General features: G+C 50.5%; 1 pseudogene; it reads left to right on the forward strand.

The window, feature by feature from the left end:
- The first annotated feature begins 5691 nt into the window (after window positions 1–5691).
- Window positions 5692–10145, forward strand: LOC127298468 (uncharacterized; annotated as a pseudogene).
- Window positions 10146–18673: the final 8528 nt, after the last annotated feature.

Consider the following 18673-nt stretch of genomic DNA (forward strand, 5'->3'; position numbering starts at 1 on the left):
GATGATAACCTGAAGGTGGACTTTTTAGGCATAGATGCAGTTGGATGGCGGTCTATGTACTTTGTCGTAATGCCCAATTAAATCTCACTATACTCATCATGATATGTATGTGCATGGTCATGCTCTCTTTATTTGTCAATTGCCCAACTGTAATTTGTTCACCCAACATGCTGTTCGTCTTATGGGAGAGACACCTCTAGTGAACTGTGGACCCCGGTCCAATTCTCTTTACTGAAATACAATCTACTGCAATACTTGTTTTACTGTTTTCTGCAAACAATCATCTTCCACACAATACGGTTAACTCTTTGTTACAGCAAGCCGGTGAGATTGACAACCTCACTGTTTCGTTGGGGCAAAGTATCTTGGTTGTGTTGTGCAGGTTCCACGTTGGCGCCGGAATCCCTGGTGTTGCGCCGCACTACATCCCGCCGCCATCAACCTTCAACGTGCTTCTTGGCTCCTCCTGGTTCGATAAACCTTGGTTTCTTTCTGAGGGAAAACTTGCTGCTGTGCGCATCATACCTTCCTCTTGGGGTTGCCCAACGAACGTGTGAAATACACGCCATCAGGGCATACACAATTTTCAGGAAGAGCTTCCGGCTCATTCTAAAACGACGCCTAAAAACAGCCCCACCGTGCAATGGATCGTTGGCGAAGTAGTCGGCGTAGAGCATGCAATAGCCCTCGATTCGCTGCCTCGGCTTGCACTTCTGGCGACCTGGTGCCGGCCCACCACGGTGACCAATGGCCCATTCGGTGTACAAGCCGGATAGGCAAGCTAGGATCAGCAGGTGCTCCTCGTCTTGGGCGGCGGCTGCTGTTTCTTCTTCAAGAAGCTCGGCGAACATGTGCTCCTCCTCCTCTTCATCGGAGTCCATGTCCGGCCATGCAATTGGACGAACACCTGCCGGGTGTGTCGACGAGGAGCGACACGAGGGAGCTGTCCGGCGGCGGAAAATAGGCAGAGGGCACGACATGTGGCGGAATATAGGCTGCTGGGTGGAGGAACGGCAGAGTTGGAGGCTAATGGCCGGTGGATTGGCGAGGGGTGATGCCAGCGGTGACAGAGCAACGGGAGGGAAGGAGGGATTTGCGTGGACAAAGTGGTGGGGTTCGTCTGTTCTCTCACCGATATAGCGGGCATGTCCCCGCTTTTCTCTCGTCCGGAGTCCCCGAGCGCACCCGGGGGGCCGGGGATGGCCTGAGCTCTCCGGACGGATGAAAGGCCTAATGCGGACGAAAACGAGGAGCCGGGGCGCGACTGGACCGTTTTCGTCCATCCGGATGAAAAAAGGCGTCCTGGGGGCCTCGTCGGGGAGACGACTGGAGATGCTCTAAGATCCAAGTAACCTTTCCGGCAGTGTGGGAATTAATGGTGTGAACCATGAGCTTTCGTCGCCTTCTTCGCTTCCGCCACACATGCTGCCGCGGACGGAGTGGCACGACCAGATGGTTCCGCCACCACCGCAGTAGCATGCCCCTCCGTTGTACCCGGCGTGGCAGCCACATGCTCCTCTGCAGTACCTGGAGTACCCGGCTTGGTTGAAGCAGGGCTCGTGGACGCCGTCCCCGGTCGTCGACCTGGTCTAGGACGAGGATGAGTAGTAGGCGGCAGCGTCGTCACCATCGGCGAGAACGAGGAGATTAGTTTCTTTTTATTTTTATTTTTTATTTTCTATGTAAATTATCTTTGAATGAATGAAAAAGATAAAAAATTACCGCGTATTAAATATTTAAATTTTCAACTTCATTTTCAGCCACCAGAGAGCATCAGGGCCATCGTCCATATTATTTTAAAAATAATAAAGACAAGTGCCGTATATCTAGGTTGTGCCACTGGTCTGTGCACATGCCAGTCACGTACCAGACCGTTGCGCAACAGGTTAGGTACTACTCCCTCCGATCCATATTAATTGACTTCAATATGGATGTATCTAGAACTAAAATGTGTCTAGATACATCCATATAAAGTCAATTAATATGAACCGGAGGGAGTACATGTGGCGTGATAGGTGGTGTGATACCAATGGCGCACTACCAAGTCGCCGCTTACGACAAGAATGGCCAACGTCATGGATATTGCCACCTATGACATCCCACATACCATTACCACGGCCACGACCACAAAGTAGGGCACAACCTCGAACTACGACGGCTTACGGAAATAGCACCATGTCACCGACGATGACAAGGATGTGTACCGTCATGGATTACACCTCTCACCTACCATCACCACATCGCCGTCCGCGAAGCCAAGCACAAGGCCTACCACGACGACGCGCGGAAATACCACGACACCGAAGAAGGGCGGTTGCGAGCGTGGCGGCTTCACCATCCGGACGCCCTACCCTCCCTCCCGCGCAGCCGGAGTGGAAGGCGCCGCCAGAGCACGCCATGGTCGCCAATGACTTTAGGTACCCCAGCGACCCGAAGGATTTCCCGGGCCAACGTGTGGCCATCCGCGACTTCCTAAAGACGCCACTGCCATCGCCGGTGGAGGATGGCCGGTCCTGGTGGGTGAAGGAGGAGCATGCCTACCGTGCACTTCGTGGCGATGATGGCCTAGGTTGCAGCTGCCGCGCCACCGCAACCTCTACGGATGCAACAACCACCGCCGACTTGTAGGTTCAAGCCGCGCCCGACGAGCGATGATGATGGCTCCTCTGACGACAACGACGACAACTTCGAGTACATGTACTATAGGATTAGATATGAATACGACGCGCGGAATACCACCACGCCGACGACAACAACGGTGGCCATGGTGGTTACCACCATGGATTACCACCACTTAAACGACCAACATGGTGATGAAATTGTGGTCGATGAACAACATGATCACGTGCACAATTTACACCGTAGGACTGTTTAGAGGCAATTTAGAGTATACTAGAGAGTTGTTTATCTATCCATCCATGTTCACCGAAACGACAAAGTTAGAACGTGAGAGTTTTGCGGACTGACAAGGTGAAACTACTCCTTGAAGGAAATTTCAAACGGTGGACCATATACGAAGAATTTGACAAAATTTGCTCAAAACAAAATGATGACGAAATTTACAATTTACGACTACGGAAACTCGAAACCTATTGTTGGAATGGACTCAGATCATCTATGCACAACTTTTTCGTGTATAGTTTATGTTGAATCAAAACATAATTAGATTGATTATCCCATTTTCAGAGCCTGGCTGAAGATCTCTTTTGAAAACCAACGTCAACCTGACTCAAATGGATGAGACGTACTAAGAGTAAGTACATTAAGATATAGTCAGTTGGCTATAATAGAAAAAATATTACATCTTTGCTTAGTTGAAAAATTAAGAATAGAAGAGATAATGTAAGTGAACTCTTATGTAAGAGTCAGCTCTAGCAAGTACTTTTAGACACTTTATGAGAGTGAAAGGTAGACCATATTTTGATAAAGTAGTACATTATCAAGTACATTACTGTATATAATGGCTATAATTTAGCTATAAATAAGATGGAAAACCAGTTGCTGGCTATAATATCGTTATTGCTCTAAACACGTGGCAAGCAGCGGCCGTCTCCTTCAGGGCATCTCCAGCGGCGCGACGCATTTCGGACGTCCGAAATGTCTGTTTGCGTCGCGTGGCAGACGCGAGACAGACCATTTTTGTCCGCGCGTCCGTTTGCACCTGGGGGTGGCTCCAGCGGCCCGACGCATTTCCGCGTTTGCATCAATTTATGAAGTTTCCAAACAACAAAAAAAGAAAATCAACGAAGTCATAGTTATTTCATTTAAATTTTTAATTGTTTACATGAAAATAAGATAGTATTTCTCTAGGCAATATCTTCATGGCCAACCAATGTCCACTGATGCTCAATCAGATCCGTCTGCAGCTGTTTGGAGATGTTCTCGTTATTGACTTCTACATTGATATTTAGATACTCCTGCCAAGATGAAGCTCCAGGAAGTGGCGCCACCAGCTCACATTGAAAATCCCAGTGATTCTCATTGCGGCCATCAGGACGCTCGTTCTCAATGATCATGTTGTGCATGATCACGCAACATGTCATTATCTCATGCACGGTCTTCAGGGACCATGTTCTTGCCGGATGACGGACAATTGCCCACCGAGCTTGGAGCACACCAAATCCGCGCTCCATCTTTCCTGCAAGCCTCTTGCATCTTGGCAAACCTCCTCGTCTTCTCGGAGTTTGGATTACGGACAGTCTTCACCAATGTGGCCCAGTCAGGGTAGATGCCATCAGCAAGATAATATGGCTTGTCATATGCATTTCCGTTGATCTCATAGCTCACCCGTGGAGTTTGCCTTGCATGAGCCTGTTGAAAACTGGTGATCGGTGCAACACATTGATGTCATTGTTGGAACCGTCCACGCCAAAGAATGAATGCCAAATCCATAAATCTTGAGATATGACAACTTCAAGAATGACAGTTTTTCCCTCCTCATGCCCGTTGTACGCACCCTGCCATCCAAATGGACAGTTTTTCCACTGCCAGTGCATGCAATCTATGCTGCCAATCATTCCTGGGAAGCCTCTAGACTCGTTGATAGACAGAAGCCGCCTTGTATCCTCAATAGTTGGCTCCCTACAGTAATACTCTCCGAACACGGCAATCACGGCTCGGCAAAACCTGTACATGGCCTCAAGAAAGGTGCTCTCACCCATTTGAAGATACTCATCGAATATATCTGCAGCCATTCCATATGAGAGCATGCGAATAGCGACGGAGCATTTTTGGTAGGAGGTGAAGCCTAACGCACCTGTTGCATCGGGCCTGCATTGAAAGTAGGGGTTGTAGTTTCTGACGCCCCGTAGAATGACCAAGAACAGGTCCCTTGGCATCCTGTATCGGCGCTGGAACAGTTTTTCCGGGAAGATCGGATTGGTGAGGTGGAAGTAGTCCTTGTGGAGGCAGGCCTGCCCTGCCACTCTGTTGCGCGGCAGGTTTTTGGAGCGCCCCTTCAAAGAGCCCCGGTGCTCCGGCCCCGGGTTTGAGGTGAACTCGTGGATCATGGAGGCCGCAGTAGTTGCCAATGTCTGCGTCGACTGATCGGACTCCTCGTCGGAAGAGGAGTCGACGACCTCCACGTGGAACTTGTCCAACATCTGTCACATGTCCATCTGCGTGGGTACAAACTGCGGATAAATGGCCGCGCACAATAGCGCCAAAAACACGAGTGAGAAACCTACCGGCGCAATTGACCGAACAGGTCGTGGGCGGCGTGGAAGGGCGGCGCAACCGGGAGCGTTTCGCCCGAAAAAAGCCGGCAGATACGCGCCGGAGCCAAGCCCAAGTACGCTCCTGCTCTCCCGCGCGGCAAGAATGGAGCCGATGGCGACTACTGCGGCGCCGCGGCCTGACGGCGGAGGGTGGGGTTGGGGTGGTGGCGTCGCACTAGGGCAGCAAAGAAGGGGAAAAAGAAGCAAATCGAAGCGGTCAATTTCGTTGTCCCTTACATGCGGGACCGGGTAAGAAATGGAGAACGCTCCGCGCGACCGCCGAGCGTCGGCGGAGATGCAAACCTGGCGCATATTTGGGCCAGGTTTGCGTCCCCGCGGATGGCCCGGTCATTTTGCGTCGTCCCGCTGGAGCAGACCCCAGACGTATTTCCAGTCACTGCGGATGAAAACGGTCTCTTAGCGTCCGTTTGCGTCGCGCCGCTGGAGATGCAGTGCCATACAGAATTACATACACACACCCAGTGACCAGTGTCATTGTGGGTAGCGCCACCCCGTTTCATTGCCGTCACCTTCCCCGCACGCCCTTCCTCCCCTTCCAAAAACACTACTCACCGGCGTGCGGAGGCGGAGCCCAGCCAGAACCTTGCGTCTAGGGTTGCCGCCATCATGGCCTCCTCCCACTCCGGCATCGAGCTCGATGGGGACATCAGCCTCCACAAGCGTAAGTGCCTCTCTCTCTCTCTCTCTCTCTCTCTCTCTCTCTCTCTCTCTCTCTCTCTCTCTCTCTCTCTCTCCTCGAACATTCGCGCGGTGCTTGCACCGTACGAATTTCGGGCGGAGTTGCTGCAAATCTGGAGTTTACTTGCGATTTTTCCAAGCCAACTTCGATTAGTTCGATTTTGGGCAGAAACCCCCAAAAACATTTCGAAGGGAGAAAACCCCAATTTTTGGGGCTGCGTGGACTCACTCCACGGAGTCAGTGCGGAGTCTGATTTGTTGTGCAAGGCTCGTCTTAGTTTAGCACATTCCGCTCGTTGGAGTGATCGATTGTGCTGTCTGACTTCAGCATTTTCCTGCGATTTCAGAGATGGCGAGCAAGATGGACCTGCGGGGAGCCAAGGATTCCGACGGGAATACCGCGCTCCATTGGGCTGCATCTCGGGGCTGCCTGGAGAGCTGCCGGTTCCTGGTGGAGGAATGTGGGCTTGATGTCAACGCGGTGTCCAAATTAGGTACGTGCACACCTAGCTAGTTGAAATTCTGTGTGCGTTCATGACATTTTTTTTTTTGGTTTCTCTTATCACCGGGATATTCTATTCCTCCTTGTAGGTATGACGCCGATGTCGTACGCCGCACATGAGGGGAAAACCCAGGTTATTAGGTACCTTCTCGATCGTGGCGTCGACCCTGCGATGCCCGACGAGAGAGGCACCACGCCGCTGCACAATGCAGCACTGCAAGGTGCGCTTTCTCATTCTTGCTGCTATTTTCTGAATGACGGATAACTTGATACATCACAGGAGTACAGTATATATAGATACAGACTCAATACACGATTTAGCACACCATCTACTAATCCATCCACTTCACATCGTGGCTTAGTGCTGCTAATAAGTTGGACGACCAAGTCAAGTACTAACAATGATATGTACAGCTGACACTAGTTCTCTTAACACCTGGTAGTCGAACGAATGTCGTTGAATGCATACAGATAGTGTGTTCTCTCTATATATACTCCGTAGAGGCTCTGGTTTTGATCTTTCTGGATGTGTGCTATTTTATTGTGCCTCCAGGACACTGTGAGGTTGTGAAGCTATTGCTTTCTCAAGGAGTTCCTGTGGATCCGATTGATCATCGGGGGGCGCCATTACAACTGGCTGTTTCAAAAGACCATGCTGAGGTTTTGAAGGTTCTGCTGGAACATTCTGCTGATGTAAGTTGTCTATTCCACTGTCACCTAATTGGATTGGGAATGCAGAAGCGATGAAGTGCACTTGGCTTGATTATGTAATGGTTTATTCTTGGTGGTGCATCAGGCTAGATGGTGGTTTCATTGAAAGATATATTATTATCTGATCTAAATAACTCCAGTATTTTGACTCATTTACCTTTTCAGCCAAATAAAGTCGCAAATAAAGTATATTCACCTGTCCTGGCCGCTTGCTATTGGCAGTCCTTGAAATGCATCAAGCTACTGATTGAGGTCCAATAATTTTCCAATTCCATGAATTTTCTTACGTTTTTATGTTATGATCGTGTCCTGATTTCCTAGAGTAACTTGTTCTTTCTGGTTAAATGTGTCATGATTACTTGTGCAATTTCTGTGTCTAAAGCTATTTTACTGTTATCCATAGGCTGGTGCTGATGTGAATGCTCATTGTTACCCTGGACCAACTCCTTTAATGAAAGCAGGAGGGTTGCTCCGGTGCTCCCCCCTAAATAAAGTTGAAGAGTTATAGTTGGATTTTTTTTCCTATGTTGGGTCTGCCGAAACCCATATCCAGCTAATGTATACCCGTCTATGTTGATACGGTATGTATACGCCGCGTAAGAAAAAAAAAGAGGTCACGTGAACAAGATCTTTATAGGATCTTTCTATTTTTGCACACGCACGTGACTGTAGATACGTACAAAAACAAGGTACACCACAACACGGGCCATACAGGCCTGTACAGGGTTGTACGGACGGTGCATCTACACTAAAATTACAATCGTGTCCTCGCTTACGAATAAGTATGACAAAATCTCCATCGTTATTGTGTTTGATGGCTTAACCGATTTTGTCAAGTTGCTCCTAGATGCTGGGGCTGACCCTAACATTCCTACCCTGGAAGTATATCTCTGTCTTCATCTCTCTGTCTGCTATATTGTATGTTTTAGATTGTTCATGTTCAATTAAATACTGTACAGTAGGTTTGTATTCAAATTCATCTTTTTGGATTTGCTTCAGAGTTCAGACTGTAACTTAGGAAGACATCCCAAGATTATAGCTCTTGTGGTACAACAGGTCTTATATAGGTCACTGTTATTCCATATTATTTTTTAGTGTTCCTCTGAGTCCATACTTACTATGGTTCAAGACTCAAGAGGGAGTACTGTGTTTGCATTTCCTGCAAATTATGGTATGTTCATTTTAGCATCTTATGTTGTTTTTATGATATAGCTTGGTGTAAATCCACTCGAGGTAGCAGCAGCTCACGGTCGACGTGACCTTGTTGAAGTTCTGTTTCCTCGGACAAAACCAATTCCATCTCTGCCAGATTGGAGTGTTGATGGTATAATTAGAACTGTGAATTCTCGGTGCATTAACCCTCTTCAGGCATGTACATATTTTTTATTACTTCATTCCAGGTTATACTCATCAAGCTTAATGCGTGATCGTTTCGTATTTTCTACTTAGACCGCACTAATTCGTTATGTTCTTATAAATAGCTTATGACATGTTTTGTCTGCAAGCCTGTAAGTTCTTCATAAATTCTTGGTACAGTCACCTCTTAATATATTCGGATGGAAGATGTTATTACAAAAGAGTGTTATGTACTCAAATTTGAGTTGACGTTTTGGTTCCATTGGAAAGTTCCTGACAAATTTTAGTCGTAATGGTTGTATGGGTACTGCTCAAATTTGCAAAACTAACTAGATTAAAGTTGATGAATTTGGATAAATTAGCACATTACTTTAATTTTCAAACTTTCCACTGATACTGTGCTGTCAATACTGTAGCTGAAAATGCAACTCTACGCAGGACGAAGTTTCTATGGAAGAAAGAATTGCTCAGTGGAAGTCACGAGGAAAGGAAGCATTTGCAAAGGAGGACTACTTTAATGCAATGTACTACTATAACCTGGTAAGTACAGGAACCCATCTAGTACTTGTTCGGAATAATCACAAAGATCGCACAACAAATAATAGTCCCCAAACGCCAGGCTCAGGATTTAAAATCCAGTGTTCTATCTTTCTCTGTAGCCGTGCATCTTGTCTGATGGTTTATGTTGACCTCAAATATCCATAGAGCCATTACTGCCTTACACCAAATATAAAATAATGGCATTTGGAGTATTTTTCTCTCGTACAGCGACACTAAGAGTTCAGCAATTCATCTTGATGTGTCATTTCTTAGTTAAGTTGGTCAAAGACTTGTATCCGTGGTTTTAGTACGTCGGGTACAAATGATAAGACAACAATATTTTCCACAGAGTCTGTTAGTTGAGCTAAACTGAGCGCATGCTTGCTCATTGTTAATGCAGGTAACTGAGATAGACCCATATGACGCCACCATATTTGCCAACCACAGCCGCTGCTGGCTGCATTTGAAAAATGGGGATAAAGCTCTGGAAGAAGCCCGCAAGTGCAAAATGATGCGGCCCCGTTGGTCCAAGGCCTGGTATCGTGAAGGAGCAGCCCTGAGTTTCATGAAGGTACATATGCTTTTATTGATTCGACCATTGCAATCGAACTCATTCGCTCTGCTTGTATGTGCATCTCTCTCGTGGTACTGAAATTCTCTCAACGTGCGCAGGACTACAAAGGTGCCGCTGACGCATTTCGGGAGGCGCTGCAGCTCGACCCTAAGAATGAAGATATTAACAAAGCGCTGAGGTAACTGTTACATTGCTTGCCTCGGGTTATTACCATGGCCGATCGAATCCATCATCCGCAAAGGACGATGAACATATCTAAATCCCTTGTAGCTTGGAGATGTAGATTCCATGCCTTTTAATCTTTGAGACATGCTTGCAGGAAGGCTGAGAAGGCAGCGGAGGAGCTGCAGTGTAACATAAGCGGCTGCCAATGCAAGATATAAGTCGCTCAGAGAGAAGGCAGAAAGGAGAACTCTCTGGATTGATTCCTCTCGCATCTCTGTAACGAACCCTGCTGTATATCACTGCACCAGAATTGCGGCTATTGCATACCCTACTTTTTAGTACTAATATCTAGAACTGCTCGTATGTTGGAAGTTATTGCGCTAGTGTACAGGAATGGCTCGCTGCGCCGACGGCCGTGGCGTACGCCGACGGCCAAATGTCGGGGCCGTCGGCGTACGTCCGGTCCATGGCAGCGGCCCATCTAGCCCCTCGGCGTAGACATACCCTCGGCGTAGAGACGGATACGCCGACGGCCACCCTCGGCGTACAAAAGGCCGTCGGCGTAGCACTAGCATGTGCTCCGGTCCCGCTCCGGCCGTGACGGCCCGGTCACGGCGTCAGCGAGGCGCCGAGGGCCACCCTCGGCATAGGGCATCACCCACCTATGCCGACGGCCACCCTCGGCATACACTTTTTTTTTTCTTTTTTTCTTCTCGGTCATTAACTTTATATTATGTTTGTTTTATTTATGTACTAGTATGAATTATGTAAAAATAGTTACTTTTGTAAAGAAAAAAATGGTAGATGGCTTATGTAGATCCCACGAGTGACGCTCTTCGTAGACGGGTCGACGGGATCCAGTAGGCCCAACATCTGCTATCGATGTACATATGTCCTAAAACAAAGGAAAAAAGTCCATTGCTAACCCTAACTCTAACCCTAACCCTAACCCTAGGGGTAGATTTGCGGGGTCCCTGCCCCCTAGGGTTTCCCTAGATACAAACCACCGGAGCGTCCGAATCGCTGGAAACTCCTGCTACGGCTCATCCGGGGCCTATTTCATTCCAAACCTATGGTTTTCATGTGCATACGTCCTAAACAAAGCAAAGAAATTAAAAAAATCCAATGGTGAACCCTCGCACGAAAAAAGCTATAGGGGTAGATCTGCAAGGTCCCCGGCCTAGGGTTTCCCAAGATACAGATCACCGGAGCGTCGGAATCGCTTGAAAACTTGCATTTGTCCCTAACATATGTGTACAAGTGTGATGTAAGGTTTGTCTAACCTTGCATGTACCCCGCGTTGACGATTTCCGCATACATGGGCCGACACTTGGTAAAATCCAGGATTTGTATGTGGAAAGTCCTGCTACGGCTCATCCGGGGCCTATTTCATTCCAAACCTATGGTTTCCATGTGCATATGTCCTAAACAAAGCAAAGCAAATAAAAAATCCATTGGTAAACCCTCGCACGGAGAAAGCTATAGGGGTAGATCTGCAGGGTCCCCGCCCTAGGGTTTCCCAAGATACAGATCACCGGAGCGTCGGAATCGCTTGAAAACTTGCATTTGTCCCTAACATATGTGTACAAGTGTGATGTAAGGTTTGTCTAACCTTGCATGTATCCGGCGTTGACGATTTCCGCATACATTGGCCCGCACTTGGTAAAATCCAGGATCTGTATGTGAAAACTCCTGCTACGGCTCATCTGTGGCCTATTTTATTCCAAACCTATGGTTTCCATGTGCATATGTCCTAAACAAAGCAAAGAAAATAAAAAAATCCATTGGTAAACCCTCGCACGGAAAAAGCTATAGGGGTAGATCTGCGGGGTCCCCGCCCTAGGGTTTTTTCAAGATACAGACTATCGGATCGTCGGAATCGCTGGAAAACTTGCATATGCCCATAACATATGTGTACAAGTGTGATGTAAGGTTTGGCTAACCTTGGATGTACCCGTTGTTGACGATTTCCGCATACATGGGCTAACACTTGGTAAAATCCAGGATCTGTATGTGGAAACTCTCGCCACGGCTCAAATGGAGCCTATTTTATGGTAAAGTATGCCCAACCTATGGTTTCCATGTACATATGTCCTAAATAAACCAAAACAAGTAAAAAATTACATTGGTAAACTCTCGCACGGAGAAAGCTATAGGGGTAGATCTACGGGGTCCCCGCCCTAGGGTTTCCCAAGATACAGATCACCGGAGCGTCAGAATTGTTGGTAAACTTGCATCTGCCCCTAACATATATGTACAAGTGTGACGCGTCATTTTATGTGCTAAATGTTTTCCGTTTCGCGCGTTGGCGGACGGGTGCACGCGCGCGCCCGGTACGGCCATACCGCATGTCCCGTTGGCCCCGTTTTGCGCAGTTGGCAAAGCAAACGGAGCCAAAAAATCGAGCGGAGCCGCGTGGCGTCATTTTATGTGTCCTAGTAACCACTGCAAAAGACGGAACTGGGATACGGCAATTATCTTGGAGAACCCTTCACGAACAGGGCTATCTCGTCCGGAGTTCTATGGCTTTTAGGGGAAATGAGTAGGAAACGGCCCGTTTCACCACATAGTTTGTCGGAACGAGGCCATATTTGGCACGTGCGTGGGCCTTAGGATGGGAAGCAAGGCCCCGGTCGTGGATTTCCAATCCGAACCACGGGCGATGGTTTTTCCATTTTCGGGGTGCCGGAAGGGCTTTTTTTGGTGAAGCAGCTACATGGTGCGCATTTCAGTATCGCGCAGGACCTCCGCGCGGCGGTAGGATACCTCCTACGCACCACCTATCACATGCCATATGCGCGCGGAAGCCATCTGGGAATCCCACCCGCTTCCTGCGGTGCCCCGCCGAATCCGCTGGAAACTGTCCGGATTTGAACTGGGGCGACACTTTCCTTCGCTCAATAAATGGAGGGAAAAATGTTTTTAGGTCTAGGTCGCATCATTTTATGTGCTAAATGTTTTCCGTTTCGCGCGTTGGCGGACGGGTGCACGCGCGCGCCCGGTACGGCCATACCGCATGTCCCGGCGGCCCCGTTTTGCGCAGTTGGCAAAGCAAACGGAGCCAAAAAATCGAGCGGAGCCGCGTGGCGTCATTTTATGTGTCCTAGTAACCACTGCAAAAGACGGAACTGGGATACGGCAATTATCTTGGAGAACCCTTCATGAACAGGGCTATCTCGTCCGGAGTTCTATGGCTTTTAGGGGAAATGAGTAGGAAACGGCCCGTTTCACCACATAGTTTGTCGGAACGAGGCCATATTTGGCACGTGCGTGGGCCTTAGGATGGGAAGCAAGGCCCCGGTCGCGGATTTCCAATCCGAACCACGGGCGACGGTTTTTCCATTTTCGGGGTGCCGAAGGGCTTTTTTTGTGAAGCGGCTACATGGTGCGCATTTCAGTATCGCGCGGGACCTCCGCGCGGCGGTAGGATACCTCCTACGCACCACCTATCACATGCCATATGCGCGCGGAAGCCATCTCGGGAATCCCACCCGCTTCTGCGGTGCCCGCCGAATCCGCCGGAAGCTGTCCGGATTTGAACCGGCGACACTTTCCTTCGCTCAATAAATGGAGGGAAAAATGTTTTTAGGTCTAGGACGCGTCATTTTATGTGCTAAATGTTTTCCGTTTCGCGCGTTGGCGGACGGGTGCACGCGCGCGCCCGGTACGGCCATACCGCATGTCCCGGCGGCCCCGTTTTGCGCAGTTGGCAAAGCAAACGGAGCCAAAAAATCGAGCGGAGCCGCGTGGCGTCATTTTATGTGTCCTAGGAACCACTGCAAAAGATGGAACTGGGATACGGCAATTATCTTGGAGAACCCTTCACGAACAGGGCTATCTCGTCCGGAGTTCTATGGCTTTTAGGGGAAATGAGTAGGAAACGGCCCGTTTCACCACATAGTTTGTCGGAACGAGGCCATATTTGGCACGTGCGTGGGCCTTAGGATGGGAAGCAAGGCCCCGGTCGCGGATTTCCAATCCGAACCACGGGCGATGGTTTTTCCATTTTCGGGGTGCCGGAAGGGCTTTTTTTTGTGAAGCAGCTACATGGTGCGCATTTCAGTATCGCGCGGGACCTCCGCGCGGTGGTAGGATACCTCCTACGCACCACCTATCACATGCCATATACGCGCGGAAGCCATCTGGGAATCCCACCCGCTTCCTGCGGTGCCCCACCGAATCCGCTGGAAACTGTCCGGATTTGAACTGGGGCGACACTTTCCTTCGCTCAATAAATGGAGGGAAAAATGTTTTTAGGTCTAGGACGCATCATTTTATGTGCTAAATGTTTTCCGTTTCGCGCGTTGGCGGACGGGTGCACGCGCGCGCCCGTACGGCCATACCGCATGTCCTTGCGGCCCCGTTTTGCGCAGTTGGCAAAGCAAACGGAGCCAAAAAATCGAGCGGAGCCGCGTGGCGTCATTTTATGTGTCCTAGTAACCACTGCAAAAGACGGAACTGGGATACGGCAATTATCTTGGAGAACCCTTCACGAACAGGGCTATCTCGTCCGGAGTTCTATGGCTTTTAGGGGAAATGAGTAGGAAACGGCCCGTTTCACCACATAGTTTGTCGGAACGAGGCCATATTTGGCACGTGCGTGGGCCTTAGGATGGGAAGCAAGGCCCCGGTCGCGGATTTCCAATCCGAACCACGGGCGACGGTTTTTCCATTTTCGGGGTGCCGGAAGGGCTTTTTTTTGTGAAGCAGCTACATGGTGCGCATTTCAGTATCGCGCGGGACCTCCGCGCGGTGGTAGGATACCTCCTACGCACCACCTATCACATGCCATATGTGCGCGGAAGCCATCTGGGAATCCCACCCGCTTCCTGCGGTGCCCCGCCGAATCCGTTGGAAACTGTCCGGATTTGAACTGGGGCGACACTTTCCTTCGCTCAATAAATGGAGGGAAAAATGTTTTTAGGTCTAGGACGCGTCATTTTATGTGCTAAATGTTTTCCGTTTCGCGCGTTGGCGGACGGGTGCACGCGCGCGCCCGGTACGGCCATACCGCATGTCCCGGCGGCCCCGTTTTGCGCAGTTGGCAAAGCAAACGGAGCCAAAAAATCGAGCAGAGCTGCGTGGCGTCATTTTATGTGTCCTAGGAACCACTGCAAAAGACGGAACTGGGATACGGCAATTATCTTGGAGAACCCTTCACGAACAGGGCTATCTCGTCCGGAGTTCTATGGCTTTTAGGGGAAATGAGTAGGAAACGGCCCGTTTCACCACATAGTTTGTCGGAACGAGGCCATATTTGGCACGTGCGTGGGCCTTAGGATGGGAAGCAAGGCCCCGGTCGTGGATTTCCAATCCGAACCACGGGCGATGGTTTTTCCATTTTCGGGGTGCCGGAAGGGCTTTTTTTTGTGAAGCAGCTACATGGTGCGCATTTCAGTATCGCGCGGGACCTCCGCGCGGCGGTAGGATACCTCCTACGCACCACCTATCACATGCCATATGCGCACGGAAGCCATCTGGGAATCCCACCCGCTTCCTGCGGTGCCCCGCCGAATCCGTGAAACCGTCCGGATTTGAACCTGGGCGACACTTTCCTTCGCTCAATAAATGGAGGGAAAAATGTTTTTAGGTCTAGGACGCGTCATTTTATGTGCTAAATGTTTTCCGTTTCGCGCGTTGGCGGACGGGTGCACGCGCGCGCCCGGTACGGCCATACCGCATGTCCCGGCGGCCCCGTTTTGCGCAGTTGGCAAAGCAAACGGAGCCAAAAAAATCGAGCGGAGCCGCGTGGCATCATTTTATGTGTCCTAGTAACCACTGCAAAAGACGGAACTGGGATACGGCAATTATCTTGGAGAACCCTTCACGAACAGGGCTATCTCGTCCGGAGTTCTATGGCTTTTAGGGAAATGAGTAGGAAACGGCCCGTTTCACCACATAGTTTGTCGGAACGAGGCCATATTTGGCACGTGCGTGGGCCTTAGGATGGGAAGCAAGGCCCCGGTCGCGGATTTCCAATCCGAACCACGGGCGACGGTTTTTCCATTTTCGGGGTGCCGGAAGGGCTTTTTTTGTGAAGCAGCTACATGGTGCGCATTTCAGTATCGCGCGGGACCTCCGCGCGGCGGTAGGATACCTCCTACGCACCACCTATCACATGCCATATGCGCGTGGAAGCCATCTGGGAATCCCACCCGCTTCCTGCGGTGCCCCGCCGAATCCGCTGGAAACTGTCCGGATTTGAACTGGGGCGACACTTTCCTTCGCTCAATAAATGGAGGGAAAAATGTTTTTAGGTCTAGGACGCGTCATTTTATGTGCTAAATGTTTTCCGTTTCGCGCGTTGGCGTACGGGTGCACGCGCGCGCCCGGTACGGCCATACCGCATGTCCCGGCGGCCCCGTTTTGCGCAGTTGGCAAAGCAAACGGAGCCAAAAAATCGAGCGGAGCCGCGTGGCGTCATTTTATGTGTCCTAGGAACCACTGCAAAAGACGGAACTGGGATACGGCAATTATCTTGGAGAACCCTTCACGAACAGGGCTATCTCGTCCGGAGTTCTATGGCTTTTAGGGGAAATGAGTAGGAAACGGCCCGTTTCACCACATAGTTTGTCGGAACGAGGCCATATTTGGCACGTGCGTGGGCCTTAGGATGGGAAGCAAGGCCCCGGTCGCGGATTTCCAATCCGAACCACGGGCGATGGTTTTTCCATTTTCGGGGTGCCGGAAGGGCTTTTTTTTGTGAAGCAGCTACATGGTGCGCATTTCAGTATCGCGCGGGACCTCCGCGCGGTGGTAGGATACCTCCTACGCACCACCTATCACATGCCATATGCGCGCAGAAGCCATCTGGGAATCCCACCCGCTTCCTGCGGTGCCACGCCGAATCCGTTGGAAACTGTCCGGATTTGAACTGGGGCGACACTTTCCTTCGCTCAATAAATGGAGGGAAAAATGTTTTTAGGTCTAGGACGCGTCATTTTATGTGCTAAATGTTTTCCGTTTCGCGCGTTGGCGGACGGGTGCACGCGCGCGCCCGGTACGGCCATACCGCATGTCCCGGCGGCCCCGTTTTGCGCAGTTGGCAAAGCAAACGGAGCCAAAAAATCGAGCGGAGCCGCGTGGCGTCATTTTATGTGTCCTAGGAACCACTGCAAAAGATGGAACTGGGATACGGCAATTATCTTGGAGAACCCTTCACGAACAGGGCTATCTCGTCCGGAGTTCTATGGCTTTTAGGGGAAATGAGTAGGAAACGGCCCGTTTCACCACATAGTTTGTCGGAACGAGGCCATATTTGGCACGTGCGTGGGCCTTAGGATGGGAAGCAAGGCCCCGGTCGCGGATTTCCAATCCGAACCACGGGCGATGGTTTTTCCATTTTCGGGGTGCCGGAAGGGCTTTTTTTGTGAAGCAGCTACATGGTGCGCATTTCAGTATCGCGCGGGACCTCCGCGCGGCGGTAGGATACCTCCTACGCACCACCTATCACATGCCATATGAGCGCAGAAGCCATCTGGGAATCCCACCCGCTTCCTGCGGTGCCCCGCCGAATCCGCTGGAAACTGTCCGGATTTGAACTGGGGCGACACTTTCCTTCGCTCAATAAATGGAGGAAAAAATGTTTTTAGGTCTAGGACGCGTCATTTTATGTGCTAAATGTTTTCCGTTTCACGCGTTGGCGGACGGGTGCACGCGCGCGCCCGGTACGGCCATACCGCATGTCCCGGCGGCCCCGTTTTGCGCAGTTGGCAAAGCAAACGGAGCCAAAAAAATCGAGCGGAGCCGCGTGGCGTCATTTTATGTGTCCTAGGAACCACTGCAAAAGACGGAACTGGGATACGGCAATTATCTTGGAGAACCCTTCACGAACAGGGCTATCTCGTCCGGAGTTCTATGGCTTTTAGGGGAAATGAGTAGGAAACGGCCCGTTTCACCACATAGTTTGTCGGAACGAGGCCATATTTGGCACGTGCGTGGGCCTTAGGATGGGAAGCAAGGCCCCGGTCGCGGATTTCCAATCCGAACCACGGGCGATGGTTTTTCCATTTTCGGGGTGCCGGAAGGGCTTTTTTTTGTGAAGCACCTACATGGTGCGCATTTCAGTATCGTGCGGGACCTCCGCGCGGCGGTAGGATACCTCCTACGCACCACCTATCACATGCCATATGCGCGCGGAAGCCATCTGGGAATCCCACCCGCTTCCTGCGGTGCCCCGCCGAATCCGCTGGAAACTGTCCGGATTTGAACTGGGGCGACACTTTCCTTCGCTCAATAAATGGAGGGAAAAATGTTTTTAGGTCTAGGACGCATCATTTTATGTGCTAAATGTTTTCCGTTTCGCGCGTTGGCGGACGGGTGCACGCGAGCGCCCGGTACGGCCATACCGCATGTCCCGGCGGCCCCGTTTTGCGCAGTTGGCAAAGCAAACGGAGCCAAAAAATCGAGCGGAGCCGCGTGGCGTCATTTTATGTGTCCTAGAAACCACTGCAAAAGACGGAACTGGGATACGGCAATTATCTTGGAGAACCCTTCACGAACAGGGCTATCTCGTCCGGAGTTCTATGGCTTTTAGGGGAAATGAGTAGGAAACGGCCCGTTTCACCACATAGTTTGTCGGAACGAGGCCATATTTGGCACGTGCGTGGGCCTTAGGATGGGAAGCAAGGCCCCGGTCGCTGATTTCCAATCCGAACCACGGGCGACGGTTTTTCCATTTTCGGGGTGCCGGAAGGGCTTTTTTTTGTGAAGCAGCTACATGGTGCGCATTTCAGTATCGCGCGGGACCTCCGCGCGGCGGTAGGATACCTCCTACGCACCACCTATCACATGCCATATGCGCGCGGAAGCCATCTGGGAATCCCACCCGCTTCCTGCGGTGCCCCGCCGAATCCGCTGGAAACTGTCCGGATTTGAACCAGGCGACACGCTCCTACGCTCAAAAAAGGG

The sequence above is a fragment of the Lolium perenne genome, chromosome 5 (assembly GCF_019359855.2).
Source record: "Lolium perenne isolate Kyuss_39 chromosome 5, Kyuss_2.0, whole genome shotgun sequence".
Lineage (NCBI taxonomy): Eukaryota > Viridiplantae > Streptophyta > Magnoliopsida > Poales > Poaceae > Lolium > Lolium perenne.